This window comes from Staurois parvus, unplaced genomic scaffold (assembly GCF_062004578.1).
Source record: "Staurois parvus isolate SC_StPar_1 unplaced genomic scaffold, SC_StPar_1.0 ptg000334l, whole genome shotgun sequence".
Classification (NCBI taxonomy): Eukaryota; Metazoa; Chordata; class Amphibia; order Anura; family Ranidae; genus Staurois; species Staurois parvus.
In genome coordinates, this window is record NW_028318130.1 from 4694206 (window position 1) to 4714960 (window position 20755).

General features: G+C 41.2%; 1 protein-coding gene across 3 annotated transcripts in view; it reads right to left on the reverse strand.

Moving 5' to 3' along the window:
- SCRG1 (stimulator of chondrogenesis 1) overlaps positions 1 to 20531 on the reverse strand; it is a 48628-nt gene extending 28097 nt beyond the window's left edge. For 2 of the 3 annotated variants that reach the window (XM_089684008.1, XM_089684011.1), the window contains exon 1: positions 20415 to 20531. The gene's annotated coding sequence lies outside the window, so the exon portion shown is untranslated. Of the gene's footprint in view, positions 1 to 19704; positions 19727 to 20414 lie in introns of those variants that run through there. The other variant, XM_089684009.1, reaches the window with a different exon arrangement.
- Between the last annotated feature and the right edge of the window lie 224 nt (positions 20532 to 20755).

Here is a 20755-nt window from a genome sequence, read left to right on the forward strand (position 1 = left end):
TCCATATACCATGCTGTACATTTTCTATTATCACTGCCGTATTCCATATACCATGCTGTACATTTTCTATTCTCTGCCTCATTCCATATACCATGCTGTACACTTTATATTCTCTGCCTCATTCCATATACCATACTGTATATTTTCTGTTGTCTGCCTCATTCCATATACCATGCTGTACACTTTATATTCTCTGCCTCATTCCATATACCATGCTGTATATTTTCTATTGTCTGCCTCATTCCATATACCATGCTGTACATTTTCTATTGTCTGCCTCATTCCATATACCATGCTGTACATTTTCTGTTCTCACTGCCTTATTCCATATACCATGCTGTACATTTTTTATTCTCTGCCTCATTCCATATACCATGCTGCACATTTTCTATTCTCTGCCTCATTCCATATACCATGCTGCACATTTTCTATTCTCTGCCTCATTCCATATACTATGCTGCACATTTTCTATTGTCTGTCTCATTCCATATACCATGCTGTACATTTTCCATTCTCACTGTCTCATTCCATATACCATGCTGTACATTTTCTATTCTCTGCCTCATTCCATATACCATGCTGTACATTTTCTATTGTCTGCCTCATTCCATATACCATGCTGTACATTTTCTATTGTCTGCCTCATTCCATATACCATGCTGTACATTTTCTATTCTCACTGCCTCATTCCATATACCATGCTGTACATTTTCTATTCTCACTGCCCCATTCCATATACCATGCTGTACATTTTCTGTTCTCTGCCTCATTCCATATAACATGCTGTACATTTTCTATTGTCTTCCTCATTCCATATACCATGCTGTACATTTTCTGTTGTCTGCCTCATTCCATATACCATGCTGTACATTTTCTATTCTCTGCCTCATTCCATATACCATGCTGTACATTTTCTATTGTCTGCCTCATTCCATATACCATGCTGTACATTTTCTATTGTCTGCCTCATTCCATATACCATGCTGTACATTTTCTATTCTCACTGCCTCATTCCATATACCATGCTGTACATTTTCTATTCTCACTGCCCCATTCCATATACCATGCTGTACATTTTCTGTTCTCTGCCTCATTCCATATAACATGCTGTACATTTTCTATTGTCTTCCTCATTCCATATACCATGCTGTACATTTTCTGTTGTCTGCCTCATTCCATATACCATGCTGTACATTTTCTGTTCTCACTGCCTCATTCCATATACCATGCTGTACATTTTCTATTCTCTGCCTCATTCCATATACCATGCTGTACATTTTCTATTGTCTGCCTCATTCCATATACCATGCTGTACATTTTCTATTGTCTGCCTCATTCCATATACCATGCTGTATGTTCCCTTTTCTGTACTCTTCAATCCCTGTGCATTTTATATTACATACTGTCTCATTCTGTATGATGTGCTTTAAATTCCCATTTCTGCACTGTTTCACTCTGCATGTCATTCTATCTATATTCCCTATTTTACAATTATATTTGAATTTTTTTTTCTTTACTTTATTCCGTATGTTGCGCCTTACACGGATCCATACTTGCTTCATTATCACTGTCATGCTTTTCAGTCCTTGATCACCTGCCAAGGTATTTAAGATCATGTGCAATAGTGTTTTTTTTCTGTTAGGGGCCCAATACATTTTTGCTATGGAGCCCTATGATTTCTAGTTACCCCCAAGCATCTGACAAAGTATTGCTCCTGATTCTTTTCTACTTTCTTTTTCTGTAACACTTTGATTTTGTTAGTTAATACTTGCAGTAGGGATGCTGTAAGTACAATTAGTGTTCCATGTAAATGGGCCTAACTAAAGCTACACTGCTGTGTAAAAATCAGTCATTATTTGGTACAATAAACTGAGTCATTGATATACCATTGTCTTTGCATATGTGTTCTTCCAGGAAGGAGTGTGAGGAATTAAATGCTGGTTGCAGCAAAATCAAAATGAAATGAAACATGATTGCAGTCTTAGAAAAAAATAAACAATAGACCTTTCAATTTGGTTAAAAAAAATTAGTCATATGGCATCTGAACTGTTTGTGCTGGCATGAAGCCTAGATAGGAGGCAACATGCTTCACGTTTCTCAGCAGGGTCTAGAATGTACTCAGTTATCAGGTGCCACTTTCAGTGACGTTATTATTCTTTGAACGCCAGTGGCCAAGAATCCATCATTCAGATCCATTCAGCAAGAAAAGTGAGGGCTATGAATGTGAATTTCAAGTCTAGAATACAACGCATATACTTCAACCTGTTTTTGTGAGCTACTCTCAAATGTTCAGGTCTAAACCGAAGAAGATTGCAACTCTGTCCATGAACAAAATCATCAATGGAAGCTTCCTGACATGTGTAATGAGGTCATACTTGGGTTTAGATTAAAGTCGAATTGTGGCCAAATGGCTTAAAGGGATTGTAAATGTATTTTTTCTAATTACAAGCAAGTTATACTTACCTGTTCCGTGCAATGGTTTTGAGCAGCAGCCCTAAACCTCTTCTTCTGGGGTGCCCTCGCTGGTGCTCCTGACTCCCCCCCCCCCACCGAGTGCCCGTAACAAGCCATTTGCTATGGGGACACTTGTGCAAGTCTGAGCCTGAGCCAAGCTCTTTGTGTCCATAGATACACACAGTATGGCTCGACCCCACCCCCTTCTCTCTGCTCACTGGCTATGATTGACAGCAGCAGGTGTGAATGGCTCTTGCTGCTGCCTGCATGTCCAATGTGGAGAGAGAGCGGAGAGACACTGCTCTCGTACACAGCGCTGGATTGAGATCAGGCTCAGATAAGTATACAAAGGGACTTGGGGGGGGGACTAAATACAGAAGGTTACATTAGGGTAAAAAAAAAACCTTCTACCTTTACTACCACTTTAATACACAATGTAAATACGTATGTGTTTAACCTGCCAAAACACACATGATTCTGTTCAACCCCTTTTTGTGATTCATGCAGCACTACATAACGATCAAAATCATGCCTGTCAGACTCGTTGATAAATACATTTTCTATCATTTACCCCACACTTTTATTGCCTCTTGAACATATTATTTAATGTTGCCACGTCCATGATATTAAATATTCATTTAAGCTGGAGAATTAAAATAGAGCACAACTCACAGCATCTGCACCTGTATCTACAGTACATTCACATTTCACGTTAGTTTCTATACTGAATTTCCATCAATTGAATGTAATTACATTCAGTTCTACTTTCCTGTACAATGGCAGGGAAACTGATAGACAAAAGGTAATGAGAAAGAGAACGTGTTAAAAAAGAAAACTTGAACAGAATATATTTTTTATTGGTGAGACACCTGGCTTATGAATGATGTCTTCTTCTCTGGGGTCCCGGTTTAAGTTTTTGAATGGGCCTCTCAGTTATAATAATTATGATTTTCAATGTATAATGTTTTTCCTCTAATGGGACCCTAAGCTGCCGTCTGTTGCATAGCAAAGATAACACTCAACATTTAATTAGCATCAGTATAGGAAGGCTGAATATTAGTGTACATCAGAGAGAGATGAAGGGAATAAAGTACATCCCTATTATAATAAAGCTAAACATTCATTGTCCAGAGGCAGACAGTAAAATCTATCACACATTAAATGGGAAGTTAGGCTGTGTTTGTGAATTTGGCTATATGTAGTCTCATGGCCTATTTCTATATACAGTTGCAAGAAAAAGTATGTGAACCCCTTGAGATTACGTGGAGTTTTGCATGAATTGGGCATAAAATGTGCTCTGAACGTCATCTAAGTCACAACAATAGAAGAACACAGTCTGCTGAACATAATACTACACAAACAATAGATGTTGCCATGGTTTAATTGCACATAACATGTAAACATTCACAGTGCAGGGAGGAAAAAGTATGTGGGGCCCTAGCATAATGACTTCTCCCAGAGCTAATTGGAGCCAGGAGTGAGCCAACCTTGACTCCAATCAGTGTGATGATATTGGATGTGTTGCTGACAGCTGTCCTGCCCTTAAAAAACACACACCTGTTTTGGGTTTACTGCTTTCAAGAAGCACTGTCTGATGTGAACCATGCCTTGCAGAAAAGAGCTCTCAGAAGACCTACGATCAAGAATTGTTGACTTGCATGAAGCTGGAAAGGGTTACAAAAGTATCTCCAAAAGCCTTGATGTTCATGTGTCCACGGTAAGACAGACTGTCTACAAATGGAGAAAGTTTAGCACTGTTGCTACTCTCCCTAGGCGTGGTCATCCTGTAAAAATGACTGCAAGAGCACAGCGCAGAATGCTGCATGAGGTAAAGAAGAATCCCAGAGTGTCAGCTAAAGACCTACAGAAATCTCTGGCACATGCTAACATTTTTGTTGACACATCTACAATAAGGAAAACATTAAACAAGAATGGAGTACATGAGCGGACACCACGGAGGAAGCCATTGCTGTCCAAAAAGAATATTTCAGCACGTTTGAAGTTTGCAAAAGAGCACCTGGATGTTCCACAGCACTACTGGCAAAATATACTGTGGACAGCTGAAACCAAGATTGAGTTGTTTGGGAAGAACACACAACACTATGTGTGGAGAAAAAAAGACACAGCACACCAACATCAAAACCTCATCCCCACTGTAAACCATGGCGGAGGGAGCATCATGGTTTGGGGCTGCTTTGCTGCCTCAGGGCCTGGATGGATTGTTGTCATTGATGGGAAAATGAATTCCAGAGTTTATCAAGACCTTTTGCAGGAAAACGTACGACCATCTGTCTGCCAACTGAAGCTCCGCAGAGGATGGGTGATGCAACAGGACAATGACGCAAAGCATACAAGTAATTCAACAAAACAATGGCTGCAACAGCACAGAATACGCCTTCTGGAGTGGCCCAGTCAGAGTCCTGACCTCAACCCGATTGAAATGCTGTGGCATGACCTTAAGAGAGTGATTCACACCAGACATCCCAAGAATATTGCTACACTGAAACAGTTTTGTGAAGAGGAGTGGTCCAAAATTACTCCAGATCATTGTGCAGGTCTGATCTGCAACTACAGGAAACGTTTGGTTGAGGTTATTGCTGCCAAAGGAGGGTCAACCAGCTATTAAGTCCAAAGGTTCACATACTTTTTCCTACCTGCACTGTGAATGTTTACATGTTATGTGCAATTAAACCATGGCAACATCTAATGTTTGTGTAGTATTATGTTCAGCAGACTGTGTTCTTCTATTGTTGTGACTTAGATGACGTTCAGAGCACATTTTATGCCCAATTCATGCAAAACTCCACGTAATCCCAAGGGGTTCACATACTTTTTCTTGCAACTGTATGTTATCTTTTGTTCTAATGTGACAGTACTGGTGCTTATCAATTTGCACAGTTCTGTATCTCACAGACTGGGAAAGTGTCCTAAGTCTTGAGTAAGTTCCATCTAGAGCAACTCTAAGTTTGAAGTACAATTAAAGGCTCTTGTATGACATTCTAAAAAAATATCAAATCCAATAACTATGTGATTAGCAAGCCTCAAAAATTAAAGTGTTTGTAAAGGCTGAATGTTTTTTACCTTCATATGAGCTAATGAGGAGAGAACAGTAGACAGGGCTGAGTCATGGCTCTATGAGTCTTATGGATACATAGAGCCAGTGGCATCCTGAGGCAGGTGTGAGGGGTGCAGTCCGCACCGGGTGACACCGACCGCACGGGGTGACACCGGACCCGCTCCACAGGAAGGTAAGTTGTAAAGCAAGCCGACGATCCCCGCAGGATGGATCCGATCCATCCTGCAGGGATCATCGGCTTTCTTTACAACTTACCTTTTCTTGGAGTGGGTCTGGTGTCACCCCGTGCGGTCTGTGTCACCCCGTGCGGACTGCACCTGCCTCGGGACACCATGCAGCCCTAGGTGGCATGCCGACGATCCTGCCGGTATAGTGGCAAGATGTGTCTCCCATGTAGATATGTCCCCCCTGAAGCAACTGTGCATGTCCCAGTTTCAGGCACGATCAATCTATGATAGAATTACTGCTATCATCGTTTGATCATGCCTGAAACCGGGACATGCGCAGTTGCTTCAGGGGGGACATATCTACATGGGAGACACATCTTGCCGCTACACCCGGACCCGCTCCAAGAAAAGGTAAGTTGTAAAGAAAGCCGACGATCCCTGCAGGATCCATTATGCTCAATCCGCAGATCCAATCTATTCTGCGGGGATCGTCAGAAATCCGCAGATCCAATCTATTCTGCGGGGATCGTCAGAAATCCGCAGATCCAATCTATTCTGCGGGCATCGTCAGAGGGGTGTCACCAAGTGTTACTGTACCGCATGACACCAACCCTAGGGACGCCTCTGCATAGAGCAGGGCTCAGGAGAAAGAACGCACCAGCGCCCCCATAGCAAGTGTCTTGCTATTGGAGGCACTGCTCAAGGGGAAGGCGTGCTGGCAGGGGACCAGAGAAGAAGAGGATTGGGGATGCTCTTGTTAAATAACATGTTTGTTATTTAAAAATAAACTTTAATATCACTTTAACCACTTGCTGACCGCAGATAGCTGAATAACGGCTTCACCACGGCCGGCCAGTTCTAGGAGGGCATCATGCGCCGTTTCACAGCGTGAGGAAAGTACTGCCGATAACCGTCAATTGTCAGAGGATTGATAGGCACCGATCATCAGGGCACTGATGATCAGTGCCCAGCAGTGCCACCCACCAGTTCTGCCCACCTGTGCACAGCAGTGCAGCCCACAAATGCCCAGCAGTGCCACCCACCTGTGCCCAACATTGCTACCCACCTGTGCTCATCAGTGCCTAGTAGTGCCACCCATCTGTGCCCAGCAGTGCCACACATCAGTGCCACACATCAGTGCCACCCAACAGTGCGACCCATCAGTGCCACCAATCAGTGCTCAGCAGTGCCACCAGTCAGTGCCATCAGTCAGTGCCACCCATCAGTGCAGCCTCATCAGTGCCAGCTCATCAGTGCCACCTATCAGTGCCCGCCTATCAGTGCTCATCAGTGCTGCCTATCTCTGCCACCTCATCAGTGCCGCCTATCAGTGCACATCAGTGCCACCTATCAGTGCCTATCAATGTCCATCAGTGCTGCCTATCAGTGCAGCCTCATCAACGCACATCACTGAAGGAGAGAAATTACCTGTTTGCAAAATTTTATAATAAAAACAAAGAAAACCTTTTTTTTAATCAAAATTTTTGCTCTTTTTTTGTTTATAGCACACAAAATAAAATACCCAGCGGTGAGTACACACCACCAAAAGAAAGCTCTATTTGTGTAAAAAAATGATACCAAGTTCATATGGGTGCAGTGTTGCATGGCCATGCAATTGTCATTCAAAATGCGACAGCGCTGAAAGCTGAAAATTGGCCTGGGGGTATAAGTGCCCGGTAAGCAAGTGGTTATGACGAAAATTGCCTTTAAAATGAACTATACAAGCTTTGCCTAGTCAAAGTGAACAATATAAGTGAAAACATAAACAAAATGTTAATTAGTTCATACCACATGGATATGGACTAATTAACATTGTGTTTATGTTTTCACTTTGCACTTTGACTAGGCAGCACTTGTATAGTTCATTTTATAGTTCTTAAGGGTTCAGAGCTCTATTTAGATAAGTGGCCAGTCATATTTATTATTTATTCACAAGAGCAAACACACCTTAATAGTATAATTAGTTTGTTTTTTAGTACAATATGTGGGTACACTGATAGGTCTTAGCACGGGTACACAACACCAATTTAAGAACCTTTCCTTTTCCTACCCCGAAAGAGTCAACCCCTCCTTAATTTTGATCTCACACACTTCCCCTCCTAGACACTGCAGCTCAGAGTGGGAGGGGGGTCTGCAACAGAGGAAGCACTGTCAATCCAGAAAGCAGTGGGCAAGACTAGGTGTGGCCAGATTTACAAATGACAGGTTTAATAATCTACAGCAGTGACAAAGCTGATAGCCAAGTCCCCTTCAACATCTTTACATCCTACTGTAGTGAAAGCAGGAATAGTCCTTATTATGAGAGTGGCAACTTTGCTTTGAATCCAGGAGCAGTGCAGTGCAAGTGCAGTGCAATTCCATTCAAACATGGCAAACATCCCCTATTCAATCATTCTTCAGGGGGTAATCATTCATCCAGGTCTGATCTTTTCTGACTGATAGCAATTGTCTTCCTCTGAGATAAACTGGTAGCAAAGTACTTTCCTTCCCCTTTTGTGGAACATGCATGAAAATTCACCCAATGCAAACATGCATGACTACAAAAGATAGAAAACTGCAAAAATAAGGTGAAATGTGGAATACAAAAAATTTGTAAAACCTAGGCAGATAAAGTAAATTAATTAGTAGACCTTAATGAAATGTAGTGATATGAAATGATTATATATCTGCATCATTAATCAACTTCTAAGGCAGTTTTGATATATTCACAGTAAATCAGCACAGACAACACAAAATGTTTTGGCATTATTATGTCATGAAATCATTTTACTCTATATTTTACAACTTTATTCTGGCTGGCGTGTAGTACAGATATCTATCTGGAGACTTTTTTCCCTCTACATGCTGGGCTTTGGATAACAGTCTACATTCATCTTCTGAATATACAGTCACATACTTCAAGATCCTACTGAGAATGATCCCTTAAATTTCACATTTGCTTAAAACCTCTAAAAATAACATTAAAGTATACAAGCTTTCATACTGTAATACAGGACTCTTTTTTCTCATGAGCTCAGGGAGAACCACTAGCTTGATAGAGGATAGGCTACTTGGCGCCACATGCTTTTTTTGGATACATTTAACCACAGTGATCAGAGCAGAATAAAACAGGATCACTGGCCAATATAAGCAGTCTAGAAAAGGAAACGCAGTTGTAAGTCTTAACAATGACACAAAACATAGAAGATTGACTGCCTGACTAAGATATAATATATGTAATTGAAATTTCCCAATACATTCATGTAAATCAATTCAGTTTTAGAAGAATTTGAATTTGTTTTATTTTTTAAACATTCTAATAACCACACTTGACCTCAGACAATTTACCCCTCCTTCCTGACCAGGCCATTTTTTGCGATACGGCGCTGCGTTACTTTAACTGACAATTACATGGTCATGCAACACTATGCATAAATGTAATAAATAAATTGTATCATTTTTGCCCCACAAATAGACCTTTTTTTGGTGGTATTTGATCACTTCTGTGTTTTTTTACTTTTTGCGTTATAAAAAGATTGACAATTAAAAAAAAAAACCACAATATTTTTTATTTTCTGCTATAAAACATTAAATAAAAACATTTTAAAAATCAAATTTCTTCATAAATTTAGGCCAAAATGTATTCTGCTACATATCTTTGGTAAAACAAATTCCAATAAGTGTATATTGATTCGTTTACACAAATGTTATAGCGTCTACAAACTATGGGACATATACTGGAATGTTTTAAATTTTTTTTAATACTATTAATGGTGGCAATCAGCTACTTAGAGTGGGTTTTTAATATTGCAGCGGACATTTTTATACTAAACAACACTAACTGACACTTTGTGAACCAGTGACACTAATAGTGTCAGCAGTGACACTAATACAGTGGCAGCACTGACACTGTGCTAATGACACTGGCTGGGAAGGAGTTAAACATCTAGGATGATCAAAGGGTTAACTTTATGTCTGTGCTTGGTGTACATTAGGTGGTGCTTTTATTAGGGGAAATGAAGGATCTTGTTCCCAGCTTTGCAGGTACACATGATCCTTCACTCCCCCCCTTCAGAACAGAGCTCTGCCTAGTTTTGTGTCCTGCCCGATGATCGGCGGGTGATGGCGGACATCAGTTCACGGGCACTCGCAAATCGCTATCCACTGGCAGCATGTGCACACACCCCCTATGGCAGAAGTGCAAAATCATGTATACAGTATACTGTATACGGGATTTTGCACAGGAGGGCCGCCCTGTAGAAGTAAAATTGCTATAGGGCGTACTTTAAGTGGTTAAAAGTGGTTTCTTATATCCATTTGATAATTGCGAGAAATTAGCAGCTGATCCTGACAGACATTGTGTGGTCTGAAAATCTCATGTGCCCTCTGCCTCTGCTGTTTGTGTAGCAAAGGGCCCATCTCTTTACCATTCTCATATGCAAACACATGCCCCTTCAATGCCCAAGGAGTAAACATTCTTCTGTTTTCTTCTCTCAGAAGTGCCACGTCTGATGAGGCAGAAGTACTTAGGAAAATGTAATGCAGCCAGATGAGTGGCCCTCCACTGTCAGAACCAGCGTGTGGACAGCCAGGCAGGAGCCTATTAGCATGGCGTTCCTCCAGAAAACCCAGCTATTGTGTAAAGCCGCTTCCTGATTTCTACCACAGAACTTCAGCTCCAGTGATGTGTCCCTTTGTTCTTGGGTCCCTCCAGTTCACTTGTGTTATCAGAGCAACCATGGACATTACAGTGAGAGACACTGTTTATGAGGATAATTGCAAGTAATTGTTTTTGTTCTGTACTGTTTTAATGATGCAGTGTTTCTCAGTTGACAGCCTGTTAATATCGAGTCTTATAGAGACTCTGCCATGTAGCCACGTGTTTCCCTGAATCACAGAGGCAGGGTTTGATCCAGTCGAATTGGATCCTGTGCGCTAAGCAGACAGAACTGACCATCAATGTTCCAGAGGGGGAAGCAAGAAGGGTAATTTTGCACCTCCCAGTTGAAGACCAGGATTCCCTTGACAAGATAATTAACTGTGTAGAAGCAGTGTACAGCCATGTGGTAACATTAGGATACCCCATGGCCAAAATTTTCAGCAGAGAGCAGAAGAGTTAATTCCACAATATGCACTGGAACTGCATTACATGGCAGCAAGGATATGCCGCAGGGAAAGGGGCCGAATAAGAGGTTCCAACTAGGGTGATGCAGGAATATGGCTGAAGGAACAATTTGTGGATGGACTGTTGTCCAATAAGGTCTGAGAAACTTTGCAAGAGAAAGATGGAAGTACACCCAATTTGAAGTTCCACAACGTTTAGGAGTGGACATAGCAGTGACATACAGGCTTGGACACACCCATGGCAATCATAGGCAGAAAACCAATAAACTCACTTCCAATGAAACAGACAGTCCCATGGGAAGTTTCCATCAGCTGCAGAAAGAGTTATCAGAGTTGAAATACAGAAAGGATTACTCCACAGAGGGGCAGTCAAGGATCTCCATCTCCAAGAAGACTGTCCCAGCCATATATAAAGGAAGCCATTAAACCAGAGTGTCCCACTGCCAAGAGTTGCTCAGTGGGGCAGCAAAGGGGAACAACTTCCCATTCAAAAACCGAAGATGTGGTGGTAACTGTCCTGTTGTGTGTTGTGTCTCTGGGATGAGGTAGTTATAGGTGATTCTGTACATGAATATCATCTGGGAACTAAGAACTGAGATGCTGAAGGGATGTTCTGCACACTTGGGTCCACCGAAGGAAACAAGACAAGTTCTGCATATCTATGGAAGCACTGAAGGGCCCTGACATGTACTCTGTATAAATCTGTAAAAAAGCAGGCATTGTCAGAGTTCCTTTTGAGACAGAGATTAAGGTAGCAGCTAATCCAGAACTAATACTTCCCCATAAATGTGAGCTCTTGACATAAATTGCAAAGCTTTTGCTGTCCTTAAGGAACCCTTGCCCTCAGAAGTGGCTCCATTTCTCAACAAGACTCTCACAGTGGCCTGGCAAGGTATGGTACCTGTTTGAATCTGAACTCCAAGACTCCTCCACTCCACTTGCTTCCTGAAACAGCAATGTTTTAACTGGCCTTATCCATGTAAGTGCTTCCCCATGGGTGGGGCACATACTGATCCTAGAATTTCATGGTCGTTGCTATGTGGCAAGATTGAACATAATTCCATAATTTGGTGATTGACATGAAAAACCTGAGCGTGGGCAGGAGAGCAAATACTACGGGTACTGATACCCATAGAGTTAGAAGTAGTAAGGTGGCTATTACATAAGTGGTTAGAGATGTTCTTACATGGGGACCATGACCACGGCTGTAGCAGTGGGATTGACCACAAGATACTCACAGGTGTCCTCCCATTTGGGAGAGATATCAAAGCATGCCTACACACCACTACCAAATAGTCAAGCAGATGCTACAACAAGGGGTGACTGAAGAGACAAACGCCATTGGGTAGCTCTAATCATCTTGATGAGGAAGAAGGATAGCAATCTCACTTTTCTCTGTGGGATGTAGTCATTTGAAAGCTGGTACCACGAAGGATGACTATCTTCTTTCAGGGATAGAAGAATCCTTTTATGCTCTAGTACAGGCCACATTTTTTCTCCACATTCGATCTTGACAACAAGTATTTGCACATCCCTGTTGCCAAAGTTAACCTACTATAGACTGCATTTATGACTCCCATGGGATTGCACCAGTTTAAAAGGATGCCCTTTGAGCTGAACAATGTGCCCACCACATAATGATCAGGATGGTGGAACACTTACATCCTGGCTAGTTACCTGATTTATCTTGATGATGTAGTGGTGTTTTTTCCTACATTCAAGGACCACTTTCAACACATGGATTCTGTGTTGATCTGAGTGCACCAGTATGTCCTGAAATACCAGTGTGAGATTCAGTCCAATCCCAAGTAAGACAGCACTGGAGGCCCCTAACGATTGTGACCAAAGTCAGAACATTTCTGTATTTTATCAAGCAATATGCCAATCACTCTGCTCTGATTCAAAAGCTCCTACATGAGTTTGGCCAGAAGGAGGGGCACATGAAAGTGGAAGCAGCAGCTGAAGTTGACTCTCTTGCTTACCTTTGCTGACTTCTCCCTTCCATTCCTTCTAAGAACTGACACTATTACTCAGGGCCTAGGAGCCGTACTCTAGCAAGTACAAGATGGTCAGGAGAGATTCATCACCTATGCCATTCAAAGTCTACATGTGACCAAGAAGAACCCTGAAAACGTCAGCTCCTTCAAGTTGTTGCCTTTGGTGTGCTGAACTCTTGCAATTACAGTGCCTGACATGAGGCAAGTTTAAGATCATGGACAGGTAACAATCCATTGGTGCATCTCCAAACAGCTAAACCTGGTGCTTTGTAGCAACTTTGGGCAGCTCATCTGGTGAATTTGAAATACTCATTGCGTTATCAGTTTGGGAAGAGGAGCTAGGTGGAAAATGCTGTGTCATGGTACCCACTACCACGTCCTCAGCAAGATTTGGCTGAAAAAGCTAAAGACATAGAAAACCCTGACTTGACTGGAGGAAGACCTAAGAGTGGCCCTCAGGTGAACCACATCCATGTACTGCAAGAGTGTAGTACCAGAGAAAGATTGAAGATATTACCAAAAAACAACAAACTGCAAAAAAGTGGATCTGCTATGTAGTGCTCCTGTTGTATTTCCCCAAATAGCCAAAGGATATATTCACTTGAAATACTTCTATATGGCTGTGTAAGCTCCTTTTTAACAATTATTGCCCTGATGTATAGTGTATCATATACCTAGTCATTGCTGATGGTAAATACTTGCCCCGTTTTACACAGTAGTCCTAAGTAAGTTGAGAAAAAGAAAAGTCTCTTAAAACTGTATTCTGCAAAAATGAGCCCAGAGGCCTTGAGAAAATAAGTAAACTAGAATGGACTGCTAAGGGTTTTTGCTTTATTAAAAGACAACTGTATCTTTTTATTCACCTAGTCCCATTGGATGCAGCCCATCTATAATTTACCTTTGTCTCAAAATGGACCTGCAAGTAGTTTTACAAGTCTGCATGATTGAATTCCTGACAAGTCACAATGCATGGTAACATGGTTTTTATTCAAAAAAGCTGTACCTTTTATCATTAAAAATCAGTTCTTGAGCTCCAGGCAGGTAGCTGTGCAAAGGCTGAGATGACAGAAATCATGGGGAAAGGTGTCATCGGTCTGCTGTAGGCAGAAGGAAGCAATTCTTCAGTCTACCCTCCCTCAATGATCACTCATTGTAAAATTTTAGCAAGGAACAAAATTAGAGGCAGCACTAGGGAGCTGTAAAGTGTGAAACAAGATGTATACATACAGCTTTAGATAAAGTCAGAACAAAGATGGCACTAGCCTTGTAGGGAGAAGATGTAAACATCATTGGGGGAGCATTGTGGTTTCACTGAGAAACAGTAACTTGGTGGCAGGCCCCTGATACTCTGCTGGCAAAGGTCATATCAGCCCTGGTTGATGACCCCTCCTACTACCATGGCCAGAACATTTCTCACTCCATTTTTGAAGATTTCTCCATACGAATGTATTAACCTTGCACTAGCTATTGCAATCTCAGTTGAAAATACATTAAAACATAAGAATAACGAAAGTACATCAAATTTCCAAGTTTAGATTTGGAACTAAGAACTATCCTAACCTACATTTTGTTCAATGTAGGTTGTATCAGATGGAGTTTGTTCTCAGAGCAGCACCATGATATATGGGCAGTGTAGTGCTGTGGCAAGGCTAGTGAATTACGTATTAGTATAATGTCAGTACTACAATTTCATTCCAAGAGTCACCTCATAAATATGATGTTTTTTCTATTTCAAATATTTGCATAAAACACATTACATGTTCCTCTCATATAGACATAACATCTTACGTGGGATAAGAAAACATTGTATTATTTTTATGCCAGTTAAGATTAATGCTATATGTCTTAACATTCATATTGGTGCTCATTTAACAGCTCAGCGTATAGTCAGTAATATACATTAGTAGCAGTCATATCATTCATTACATATACATACTTATAGCAAACCTTTCAATTAAAAAAAGTGTAAACGGGCCGTTGTAATATAAAAAGCATGTGTTAATGTGTTTTCAAGTGTCCCCGAGGCCCAATAACCTTAGACATTTAGATATGTAAATATTAACTTCAAAAACAAAATTGATGCAATTTGTATTGACAACTCCACTGCACAGATATCTATCCTACTTAACATACCCTGTCCAAAACCACATTTAGGTGTCCGTTTATGACACAGAGAATAGCTGCGATTCAACAGATCTCAGCTATTCTCTGGTCATTCACAGTTTATGACACTCAGGAGATCATGTCAGCTCTTCTCTGGAGATCTGTGTTCTCCCTCCAGATTCTCCAGCCCAGAGCTGGAGAATCAGAGGGACCGCAAACTAAGCAGAGATAATTTACCTCTGTTTAGTAAACTGATTTTTTACTATAATCTCGAGAGATTATAGTAAAATGAGCCGTTTTTCAGAGTTTGTAGACCGTTCTCCAGCGTTTGGAGACCGTTCTCCCTTCGTTCGGAGAACTGCTTCATAAACTGCATTCACAGGAGAACTGTGTTCTCCGAGAATGCCGGAGAACTGAGCAGCGATCTATTACCGCTGGTTCACAAACGGACACCTTAATACTTTCCTTTTTTGGCCATTTTACTACAGAAGAGGTTGCCAAACTTTTCTCTGGAGCCCGCCTTACCGCCTTTCCTATGGACCCTGTTCCCTCGCAACTACTATGACCCCCCTCTTGCTCTATTCTATGCTCCTTCACTCACATCTTCAATCTTTCCCTATCTACTGGCACCTTTCCCTCTCCTCTAAAGCATGCACAGATCACCCACATACTTAAAAAGCCCTTGCTGGACCCCACCAACCTGAACAATTTAAAGTGTTACTTAACCCGCCACAGTAAAATCAGTCTGTATATGCAGTAAAGCATGCTTGTTATACTCACTGTGGAACCTAAGGGGTTAATCCTCTGCACTGTGTAAAAAGGCTGTTTTATCCTGATTTCTCCGCTCCTCCTCTTGTTCAAATGTCCACGTCTTATCTCCTGATAAGACGTACGGAACCGTAGCCATTCTGCACATGCTCAGTTTAGTGTGTATTGCTAGGTAGTTTTTTTTTCTTGGGAGAGTGCATGTGATCAGCACAGGGCTAATCAGCACTGTCCAAACAGAGGTCATGGGTTTTGCATTTTCCAAGAGAAGAAAGAACACTCCTCCTACAAGGTGTAACCAGTGCTTGGCTGGACACTGATAGAAGTCAAAAGACTGCTCTAACTGCTGATAAGAAAAGGTATTTATCAGTTTATATTTACTAAATTAATTGCACTTCCATGTTCTGTGTACTGTGGGCTACCAGATATAGTGAATGCAGGGTCCTGGGTTTAGTAACACTTTAAGAACCTTCTCCTTGATCCCATTTAACTCTAAATTTTTAGAATGCCTAGTCTACAATTGCCTGAGCTCTTACCCCACTGACAACAACCTTTCTTGACCCCTTACAGTCTGCTTTTACTTGCAACTTTCTACAGAAACTGCCCTACTAAAACTACACTAACTACACTAATGATTTACAAATTGTTAAATTCAATGGCCACCACTCCATACTCATACTACCAGACCTTTCTGCTATCTTTGATACTGGTGACCACCTGCTACTTCTCAAAAAACTCTACTCCCTTGGCCTCCAAGATTCTGCTCTCTCACCTTTTTCTCCTCCTACTTATCACAGTGTTCCTTCAGTGTTGCCTACAACTCTGCCCCCTCTTCTCCACTTCCTCTTTCTGCAGTGGTTCCCCAAGGTTCTGTCCTCGGACACCTTGTCTTTTCCATCTATACCTCCTACCTTTGTAACTTGAAAAACTCCCACGGCTTCCATAATCATCTTTGTGGTGATGACACTAAAATCTATCTCTCTACTCCCCATCTCACATCTTTAGTCTCCTCTTGCATTACTAACTTATTAACAGACATATCACTATGGAAGTCACTCCAACTCCTCAAACTATATCTTTCTAAAACTAAGCTCATAGTATTCCGGCCTGCCTGTGCCTCTCCCCTAACTTCTCCATTAAGATCAATAATACAACTATCAGTCCCTCCCCTCATGCCAGGGTGCTAAGTAAAATCATCCATTCTGATCTGTACTTTCAGCCTCAAATCCAAACACTGTTCAAATATTGTAAACTTCACCTCCATAACATCTTCAATATATGCCCATTTTTAGTGTCTGCCACCCCTCTCTGCCAATATCTCCACTGGCAACAGCATACAAAGCCATTTACAACTCTGCCCTAGCAGCACCACCAGTCTTGTCTCAATATTATTATTATTATACAGTATTTATATAGCGCTAAAAGGTTTGCTCAGCACTGTACATTATAGTGGGGGACAGAACATGAGACAATACAGTAACAAAACAAAACACGAGGGGGTCAAGGGCCCTGCTCTTTCGAGCTTACAATCTAGGACAATATATCACCAAAGCTTTCTCTCCATTGCTCCCAAGACCTCTTGCTCCTCTTGACCCTTCGTCTCCCCTTCCTATGCTCTCCAGGACTTCTCCAGAGCCTCTCCCATCCTATGGAACTCTCTACCCCAATCTGTAAAGCTATCTCCTACTCTGTCCACTTTTAGACAATCCTTAAAACTTAATCTCTTCAAGGAAGCCTATCCTGAATTCAGCTAACAACTGAATCTTATATTCCCATCAGCTCATCCCTCACAGTTGTTACTTGCCCCTCCCTACTACATTGTAAGCTCTTATAAGGAGGGTCCTCCTAATCCTCTTGTGTTGAATTGTATTATTACTGTACTGTATGTACTGTACAAACTGTTGGTGATATATAAATCCTATATAATGATAATAATAATTAGAGCGGTAGTAGACTAATTTTTTATAATAAAGCTTACCTGTAGGTAAAATGAATATCTCCTAAATGCTGTTCCTTCAGAGCTGCGTGCCACGCAGGGGCGGACTGACCATTGGGGAACTCGGGCACTGCCGAGGGCCCGAGGTCAGTAGGGGGCCCCATGAGATGTCCCTGGTACCTTTCATAGGCTTTTTTGGGTGTGGTTTGAGTGTGGGCAAGGAGACAGGGGCCCCATGATCCCCTATTACCCGGGGGCCCCATGAGTTGTCAGTCTGCCCCTGGTGCCACGGCCATAGCTCCCACAAGCATTGTGCGGGAGTGATATTATCACAGCTTTGGACATTCAAGTGGCCGCATCCTGGGAACCTGGAGGGAAGATTGGGTTAACATGGAAGCCTCAGCAGCAGTGGCAGCTGAAGGTCTTTGTTCTTAAGTATGTCTTTCATAATGTGCTAGTATGCGATGCATACTAGCACATTATGAAATTGCCTTGCAGGAGGAATTTATTTTTTTAGGTTTTGTACTGCTTTAACTTCCTAGTTGACAGCTGACCTGCCTACCAACACTTTCTCCATCTAGTTAATAGTCATTGGACCCTCCTATGCCCAATAACCAAAATATAGGCCCAGGTGGGGGAAGCCAACCAGCAACTTTAAGAAGTAAAGTCTATATTTGTACATCAGAAGATACAAAGGCATGTATGCCCAGGTGCTTGCTTTACATTACAATGGCTGTTTTACACTTTTTATTAAAAGAGGAGAGGTTTGATTTAAGTAACTTCAGCTACTGTATGACATATCCATATACTGGTGTACTATATGACATATCTGTGCACTGGTGTACTGTATGGCACTTTGATGACTGCTGGTGTGTTAGGTATCATGATCTCAGCAAGAGCCTGCTGTCTGTTTCTGGAAAGAACAGGCTTTTACTGACATGCATGTTAGCCATGTATCAGAAGAATTGCTACATCTAATCTGCATATTATTCAAGAAAGGATAACAGGAATAAATAAAATGTAGATTTATTCATGTATAATGTAATTTGTTTTTATTTAAAAATATATCTAAACCCAAGAACAATATCCTAATATATTGCCTCTTACCTGTCCTTAAATATGGTAGGTGAATAAATTTAAATTTTGCAGTCTAAGAACACTTTAAGACTCGGTTCACACTATTGCAGGCCATGTGGCTATTGTTTGCTCGGCATGGAAGCCCATTAATTTGAATGGGTTGCTGTGCCCGTGTTTTCACACAAAAAAAAGGTGCATGCACCTTTTTGAAAAGGTGGGCACAGGGAAACCGCATGGTCTTTTTGACCACGCGGATTCCCTACGGTTCCTGCACCCACAATCGCTCTGCAGACTGAGATGCGTAGGGGTACCATTTAGAATGAACAGTTCAGTTGTGGGTGGTTGCCACCAGCCCACAAGTATTAACATAGCCTTAGCAAGTACTTGTAAATACCCGTTGATCTCGCCAGAAATGCAGTGTCATTAATTTATTTTAACGTGGAACTCCATGTGCCCAGCCTGTCCACCTTGTCCAGTCTGAGAACATTCTCCAGGCTCTCTCTGGCTGGGCAACATGGAGAGGATAGGCAGATTACTTCACAGTCTACCATTGTTCAATCAAAGAACACCATGCATTAATTAACAAATAGGGTTCTCTGAATGATGTCGGTGCCAAGCAAGTGCAGGAACCCCTGTGTTCAGCGGGGAAAGCTGCTCAAGCAGGACCCAGAAGATCATTACCACTGTAGTTACTGCAAGCTACTATAGTGGTTTTCAGCATCTCCAGCGACCATCCACATATAAGATATGGATAATTACATTGTGCCAAGCTGGATCAATGTAAGTTTACAATAAATTTAAATCTTTAGGGATGTATTCTGGTACCTACCATCAGTGGTACAAGGATAGCAATATTTGGAAATAAATAGTGGATATACAGATAACAGTAGTATTTATTTTATGTAGAGATTAAATGGTCACAATGGCTGCCAGAAAGTGAGACCTCTCTAGAGCAAAGACCTAACAGTCACATTTCTTAAAACTTATCTAAACCCAAAACCAGAAATGTAATATTTTGGTGCTTACCAGTCCTTAGATGTGGGGCTGCATTACTTTTCTCTCTTTTATTTTCTGCTGGTGATTGTGCCAGTAACATACATCCTGTCCTGTGACAACACTCACTCACCTTACTGTATCATGACAGCAGAAACAGGATAGGACTACTGGGACCTCCTCCTGTTTGTTTGTCAATATCATTGATGGGTGGAATCCTGTATGCCTATATAACTGATATAACTGATAACAGTGAAGTACAGGCAGAAAGCACAGGAACTTATTAGCTTCTGACAAGATCAACAGGTATTTGTTATTCAGTAATCAAACAAACATAAAAAATGCTTTTAATGGTATATTTAACAGAAGAAAGGGAGCACATATAAAAGTTCATTATTGCAAAAGGGTTTGCATACCCTTTAGTGGGATTAAAAATGCTGCCCTAATAAATTTATTAAAAATTTTAACCCTTTAAGATCGTGCAGAATTTTAAATGTATTGGGTTTTTTTACATGGACAATGTATTTATCAATTTGTTAAAAATGGAGGGGAAAAATGTGCATTGTCACTGATATATATGTACTGTGCTCCATCTCCTGTAAAGTATAATAGTTTCTATTGTACATATTACAATCTGCAATGCCTACATTTTAATATGCAGCATTGTGCCATATTTCATTGGGGTGTAAATGTCCAAAGTAATAACCTAAAGCATTGCTATAATTAAAGAGTAGAAAAATTACCTGATTCTTCTATAAAATTTCTGTATGTCCTTTAGACCTCTGGGTAGATGAGTACTGTACAGAATGAGGTACAGTGCTAGAAAAGGGGCCATAGAGTAGTACTGGGATGGGGGAGTGGGCTGCCTTTACTTACATAAAGAGAGAGACATAAATGTAGCTTTGTTTCCTTAGCGGTGACAACTTCTCCTTTGCTGCCAGCATTGGCCAGAGGTAACTGTGAATAACAGACTGCTTTAACCACGTAAAATCTTTAGGACATCTATGATCAGTTCACTTCCAGAACTAAACACAGCTCTCTTTTGTACAGTCTAAAATGAATAAAATGATGTTTTGGAAATTAT